Raw genomic sequence first — 8,112 nt, forward strand, 5'->3', positions numbered from 1 at the left:
CTATCAATATCGCACCTTTCTTCCAAACAGGCTTTGATAGCCAGCTAGAGTTTGTTTCGGTTTATCTGCATTCAGACTTCTTTAGACAGTCGCATATAACCCACACCCCTCCGGGCACGTTTTATACATCCTCCACATGGCTGCTTAATCAATTTGTGCTTTTGTTTCAATATATTGTTTCTTTTTCACTTTTCTCCAATGTTTAATTATTGATCTTTCGGGATCTTGATATATTTAGATAGGGTCCAATTTCATTGTCTCTACTTTTACCATAGTAGTTTTCGTTTAAAGGCCGATTATCTATCTATCTATCTATCTATTTGTTTCTCTCATTTCTCCGCGTCGACAACGGTTTACGCGCTTACAAACTATAACTAAAGTAGTTTCCAAGAATCCATCCAATCACAGCCTCAGCTCCACCCCACCCCATCCCCTTTCCCCTCAATGTTTTGTTTCGTGTTTGCTATCTGCCAAGTGCCTTTTCCAAGGACACTCCGAAAACAGCCGACATGGACTTGATTTATGTTGGGATTACGAGTCCAACTTTCTACCAACTGAGCTACCGCGGTTGCCTTTTCTTCTAGAAAAGGTTTGCAAATTGTCAATTGCCTGGTTTAAAAAAATGGCGTGGGATATAATCACTGTCGACCTGTATATAAATTAAGCATATTTTATCATCCTTCCATTATCCTCTCAGTCCCTTCCAACTTTCATCAATCCAGTCCTGCGTTGTCCTCCCACACACTAAAATTTAAATATGTACCATGTACAGCACATTTTGAAAAGAAACAAAATGCTGAAACATATTAAAGAATATGTTGTATATAGACTGTTTTAGATTAGATAGATAGATGGATGATAGATGGATGATAGATAGATAGATAGATAAGACGATTTAAAATATTCTGCTTTCTCATACAGGTAGTAAAAAATGATGAGATATTCGATCATCTTGTTGGTATTGCTTGGGTTATTCAGCATGTATCCAATTACCAAGTACATTCATGGAGCACGTATATTCCTGGGTCCACCGGCACTGCTGGCACTACCAGGGAAACAAAATGGATATGGATCTATTTTTGGAATTTTTGGTGTTTATACTCTTATTGTCTACATAAGTATTTGACATCCTTTCTTTTAATCTCTGTCTGCATATGCACTCATGCATGCCTATGTATGTATGTATGTATGTATGGATACACGTGTGTACGTGTGTGCGAATGTCTGTCTGTCTGCATGCATACTTTCTAGCACGGACGTCCGGACGTACGCAGGCACTCACTCAAGCACGCAAGCACACAAGTGCTTACGTACGGCCGTATGTATGTATGTATGTATGTATGTATGAATGCAACACCGCAAAGACCTACATACATATGTATGTATGCACGTGCGTACGTGTGTGCGAATGTCTGTCTGCATGCATGTTTTCTAGCACAGACGTTCTGACGTATGCAGGCAATCACTCGTGCACGCAAGCACACAAGTACTGACGTTCGGCAGTATGTATGTATTTATGTATGTATGTATGTATGTACGTATGTATGAATGCAACACCGCAAATACGTACATACATATGTATGTATGTATGTATGTATGTATGTATGTATGTATGTATGTATGCCTTTTAGAGCAATAAAGAGGTTTATCAATGATGCTATGGCGAGTTCATTGCTCGATGTGTCTTATACGTTGGTTATCTTATCTTTTATACAATTTGCTTGAAAACTGAAATTACAACATTATCTCTGAATTTGATTTATTTGCCAAACGGCTTGGCTGAGATTTTCCTTGGGCTATTTATTGGAAATCATGATCGAGCTAAGATCTTTAACATTTTTTTCATTGTTTTGTGAGACGTTTCCTGTTACTTGTATCTGTAAGATAGGAAATGTTGGGTGCGTACCTTCCTCCTAATCGACTCTTGTTTATAATAATATGTTGACAGATAGGCAACCAGATGAAATAATAAAGAGATTACTTAGATAATTATTATTGTTGGCTAGTTTGTAGGCTTCTACATTTCCTTTGTTCTTCATGACTTCTGACAGTACAGAAGATGATTATGTTGAACATGTTGCAAAGTATTTGAAAAGTTGCTTTTATTTCAGCCTTGACCATCATTGCTATAGAAATCTTGCCAAAACTTCTTCCTCAGAGAAATATTACAACTACGACTCCAGCCCCAGGTGACCAACCTCTCGTCTCTTCCTTCATATCTCTCTTATACTCGTACATGCACACACAGCACACATCTTTTCAACCACCACAACAATTTTTTTATACTTTTATTTTAGAAGTCGTATTAAAAAAGGCAACAGGTTCTTATATTCAACACCAAACATAAGTATGTGCCTACGTCCATCAGTAAATAAACTCTCAATAATTTTGTCATCACACAAAGTTAATTTCTCCATCTGATAAACATATGTGTTGCAAACACAAATATTCACTAAAAGATTGGAAAGATATATCCCTGGATCCTACATGAGGACAATTAATACAATGAAATATCATTATATTTTGAAAAAGAATATTATTATTATAGGTGAAGTAGAGTTTAACTCGTCTTCCGATGAAATAATCCGGGTTTGCTAGTTTTTCATCGCCTTGCCTGCTTGCATTACTCTACATACCCTCTCGACTAAGCAAAAAATCCTCAATCAATTTCGACGGAACCAATTCGCAGGTATAGGTATTTGTGTGGAGCGGACACACGGTACTGAATTAAATAAAAGCAAATAATTGGGTTGCAACGAAAATATGGCTGCTATACACAAATGGTTCTGATTTTCTTCATTCTAAATATAAAGAAACAAACGCTACAGAATAATTATAAAATTACAAACAGGGAACCCTCTAATTTCTTTACAAAGTTCATCTGATCCTGACACCTCGTCGTTCCTCACATATAACAAATTTAGGAGCGCGAAAATAGCAATACACAGACGCCATTATAAATGTTCTTTTAAAACAATATTTATCTTAACCTAGGTATCTGTGTTCATGATTTTATGTTAGGTCTCCGTTTTGATCAGTTAATAAAGATTGTATTATAGTGCTTGTTCTCTTTGCTTACGCTAGTTAATTTACTGTATAATAGACTTAAATGGATCAGTTGTACACTTCATACAAATATGATATAGGGCATTCTAAAGTATGCTATTTCATGTAGGAAGAGGGCATACTAGGTTTTAAATACTTGTGTCCAATCCCTTTTCCTAATAAAAAGAAGATATTGAAATATGTTTGAAACAAATTATATTGCATTGATGTAAGATTCAGTTTTCAAACTGTCCTATTAGTTCAGGAAGATAAATTTTATAGTATTAAATTTGATATTCATTTACACACCTTACCATTCTCAGGTGTTTAAATGTGTTGTCAATAGCCATTGTGGCCCTTTCTAAGAGACAGTCTGTTTTGATATGTATCGAAACTACGTTATTAATTCTTGTGTCTATTGTATAACCTTTTCCTTGTGTTTCAACGTGTTTACTTAATTAACCATATAGACAGTAATACATGCAGGAAAATGCAATAATAATTCATAAATGTCAACTTCATATTAAAACATGTTAATATTATGATCATTCCTTGCTTCATAGTATTGTTGGAAGTTTCTAAGTTGAATATCTAATGACAGAAACAAAACGTGGCATATACATTTATCATGAGTTGCAACTAGTATTGAAAGCATACTGTACATAAGGTATAATTGGCACATGCCTTAATTTAGAATTTTTGTTTGCTTGTCTTAGATGGAAAAGCTTTGCCAAAATGAGAATGTCATCAACTTCCCTGAATATAATATTTCTGTATATTTTGCTTTGCATACATTGATACGCGCTAGATTAACACCAGACACGATCACATTCCACAGACTTTCAAGACGCCAAAAACACAATATGTGGTAGATGCCAAATGAACTGGAATTGCCATATAGAAACGAATACAATGAAAGCAGACAGAAAACTAAAACGACGTACCCAAACCCTAACCCTATTATTACTAAATAATTTAACCCCGATTTAAAAGACCGGAAAAAGCCCATCAGACCAAAGCGACCTCCTATTATTTTAAAACTTTCTCCAAAAATGTTTAACACTATCGATAGCGATTTGCAGAAATGTGAGCTCATCAAGATATAGTCATGCATCATTTTGTTCGAAAATCATCTAGTTTCCCCCAAAAGTTGAGCCTCGCGTATCTTGCTTTTCATTACAAGGCTGAATCAACGCCATTTTCAAAGAAGTGTTGAAAAAAGGTGCTTATGTTATTACTTTTAAAGTTGTTTTGAAGAAATGACCCACTCACCATTTTAAATCTTAGATTAAGGTTTCAGTGCAATTTGAAGAGCTTAGTGCTTATTAATTTATACAATATATTAAATTTAATTAGGAAAACAAACACGTTTATTTACGTGGCAAGATGACGTGTATTAAGTAATACTTATCCGGTGATAAAAGACTCAGTAATAGAACTAATTGCAAAAAAAAGTCGTTTGAGCAAAGCGAACACGTTTATGTCTAAAGTGTATATTTCATACTTATATGTGTGAAAGCTAGTGATGCGAATATAAGTCAACTAGCAATAACGTAACGGTACTATCTTATGCTGCAAACGATTTATGAAATTAAATGCATATGTTTAGACCTTTACAGAGGTGTTAAAAGAAAAAGCCGGATAGATATTAGTATAGATCTGCTTTTGGTGTAACTTTACTCGAGGTTTGTCGCCAGAGCTTGCGGATAGAAAATGGTATAAAGTAAACTTTCAAAACATGGCGTGAGAGTAACCTGTGGAGTTATGAAGTTAACAGTATTGGTGACATAGATATTATAAACGATATTACTATAACGCATTAGGGAATTAATCTTTATAATTGACACATCGAGAAGAAGACGTCCAAGAGGTAAACGTAACCAATTTTGAATTCTACAATATTGTTACAGTGAAGAATTCATATATTAGATACGGGTAAGAAACGTAGGTTGAAATATATTTTATGATGGCTCACAGAAAATAGAAATCTCTTTTATCAAAGGAGAAGTTCGAGATGGTACGTATGAGAAAGACAAGGAAAATAGTTTCAAAAGCTACTCGCTGCCACAGACGCATGTCAAGAGACCATTCAGAAGGGTACTAACACAGCTCTTCATAAAGAACAAAGAATACAGAATACCGTTAAGGAATAATAAAAGATTTAAGATAAAATACGGATCCACGTCACTTGAAGTGAACTCGAAATTTTCATTTGAAATATCATAGGTGTATATTAATTATTAAAAAATAGATAGAGTGGAAACGTTATTTAGTGATGCAAGTGGAAACGTAACTACGCTTGCAACACAGCTTCATTACCGTGATTATTCCGTTAAATAAATACTATCAAATTCGATACTTCTACTGTAGGAAAAATATCTATAATGTAAGGTTGAAATAACACACAACACAATATATATATATATATATATATATATATATATATATATATATATATATATATATATATATATATATATATATATATATATATATATATATATATATATATATATATAGAGGCTATTGGTACAACAGTTATGCGGTCACGCCGAATCACATAATTTCCTTCTTTAAAACATTAGGAATTGCTTTATGAATATCACACGGAAATTAGCTAAGTAAGTAATAATGCTTATTTGTAACAATTGTAAAATACAAAAATTTTAATAATTTTGGCATGAATATAAACATATTTTAATTCCACTACAGTTAATATACTTATAAAAGAAATGGTTACCGTGGAAGTACTTGTCGGATGTTGAAAACCCCTTACTATTAATGTTAACATTATCCCCGATAATAATTATTTCATGTGTTCATTCCATTTAAGTATGTATTTTTGGTACATGGTGAGTCATCTTTTGCCTCCTGAATTAAAATTATACAAAACAACATATCGTTTGGAAATGACGTTTGAGAAAGACTCGTCTCAAACACTTTAAAGGTAGTAAATATAGAATTTATTTTAATATTGTTGATGAAGAATTGAAATAAAAAAGTAACGATTAGGCAAATGTTTTTTCTTAGTTTGTAAATGGTGGCAAGAGAGGTTTTTAAATTTGAAAATGGTGGATGGTCAACTTCTAAGAAAAGCAATCCTGATTTCTTGAACAAAAATAAGATTATTGAATTGTAGTTGAAACAACTTTGAAAATGTTTGAATACCACACTGGTTATATTGGTTTCTCGCTTAAAAGGTCTGAAAACCGTTTTGATATGGTTAGCTGAGATAGGGTTGTATTTTCTACCTTTCTGTGTTCATGATTTCTCTAGGATGTCCAGCAACATATTTCTTGTACTCAACTGGGTGTGGGCGATTCTGCTATCGATACGAGTCCACAGACTGCAAATCCTGGTCTGCTGCACGCACAGTCTGCCGAACGGAAGGAGGTGACCTTTTGGAGCCCTCCCAGTGCTACTACGAGTTTTTCAGGGAACGAGCGCAGCAAAATGAAGGTAAAATGATCAACCTTGCACAATATACTAAAATTTACGTGACGAAATAAGATAATAAGGAGTGATCCGCAGGCAAGTTGCACTAATGCTCTTCTTGTATGTGACTGACTATCCAGAGAACTCGAAAAGGTGTCGGTAAGCACTGCTGTGCCTCTGTCTATGACTGAACAAATAACAAAGAATTAATTGGATGCCAATCAAATCTGGTATTTTTGAGAATAATGTAGTGCAGGAATTATTACATTTTGGTGTTAGTTCGCAACTTCTTGAGTAAGTTGCCGTATTGTTGTTGCTAACACGATACTAGAGATGTTATTAGAATGAGTTACTCGGCGAAATTTGTCGTTATTCGCGTTGCTATAAGAAAGTTAATTAAAAAATGAGGTGGACAATGACTAACACGCAGTCTCTAGGACAATGGAGTTTTCTCCTCTCAGATCATCAGTAAGTCAGGATTGTGGTGTATATAAGTACAACGTGCAATTATTATTGGTAAATGACAAATGCTAGCTATCGTGGTTCGAATGTCCATAAGTTACTCTTTTCTTCATTGTGGCCTATTGAGATTGTATCATTTATTAATAATAGAAAAAACAGGTTCGCGAATAGTACAAGAAATTAAAGGAAAAAGTATCTCAAACTTATACGAAATAAATAGAAGACCAGACTGCAGTGAAAAAGGCCAAAGTACAAATAAACCGCCTGAAATTAGCAGATTATACAAAAATTCGAAAACAAATATTGCCGGTCAGCTGCCGTTAAGGTTAGCCGGTTGAACATGATAGAAAGTGCTCATTTGAAATATGTTGGGAGTAACTCTCATCTACTTTTTATGTACAGTATTACTAGTAGTACCATACGGTTTCTTGTCTCCTTTGATTAATCCCTGTTTACGTTAAGCATATGATAATTTGTGTGCATTTATAAAGTTATTCAAACTTAAATTGATCATTTATAGATCTGAATTTCGGTGAAGTTAATTTTTTATGAAAAGATCTGTTTAGGATTAACTTCATGCAACTAGAGAGTCAATCAGTATTTTCATACGTTTCTCCATTCAGTGATATCGCGAAGTGATGCCAAATAAGAACTTCGGAAAGACAAAATATAAGTTTGCAGACACGTTTGGGTAAAAGAAACGCAAATTTCGTTGAAACATTTCATTCTCGTGATTTAACGGTACAAAGTGCAGTAATTAATTACTTCACATAAAAGTTTTGCATTGAAAAGACATAACGTATAATCAATGTCTCGTTTTCGTTTTCAGGAAGTTGCGATACAAATTTCTGGCTGGGGGCTAGTACAACAACCCCAGGGACCAATTTTGTTACGGTGAGAGGAAACCCAGTTTCAAACAATGCTTCCTTTTGGAATCCTGGTCAACCTGACGGTGGTAGGGGAACTGAGAATTGTGTAGAAATGAGGAAAAGGTTCATGGCCTATCTGGCTAACGACAATATCTGTAACAGAGCACACGGTTTTATTTGTCAAATAGTTATATAACCAGAAATTGTGGGAAACAGATCTATACATGTTTATTAGAGCAATATGGAGAATAATAAACATGATTCTACTTTGATGACTATCGTTGTATATGTGAATGATGAG

The 8,112-nt window shown here is 34.3% G+C and overlaps 1 long non-coding RNA gene across 1 annotated transcript; it reads left to right on the forward strand.

The window, feature by feature from the left end:
- Positions 1–990: 990 nt before the first annotated feature.
- On the forward strand, positions 991–7,882 carry LOC149808199 (uncharacterized). Its single transcript, XR_016419684.1, has 4 exons — positions 991–1,091; positions 2,112–2,189; positions 6,322–6,504; positions 7,772–7,882. It is a non-coding gene; the product is annotated as an uncharacterized LOC149808199 (long non-coding RNA).
- Positions 7,883–8,112: the final 230 nt, after the last annotated feature.

This window comes from Sinohyriopsis cumingii, chromosome 1, assembly GCF_028554795.1.
Source record: "Sinohyriopsis cumingii isolate HCF-2022 chromosome 1, ASM2855479v2, whole genome shotgun sequence".
Taxonomy (NCBI): Eukaryota; Metazoa; Mollusca; class Bivalvia; order Unionida; family Unionidae; genus Sinohyriopsis; species Sinohyriopsis cumingii.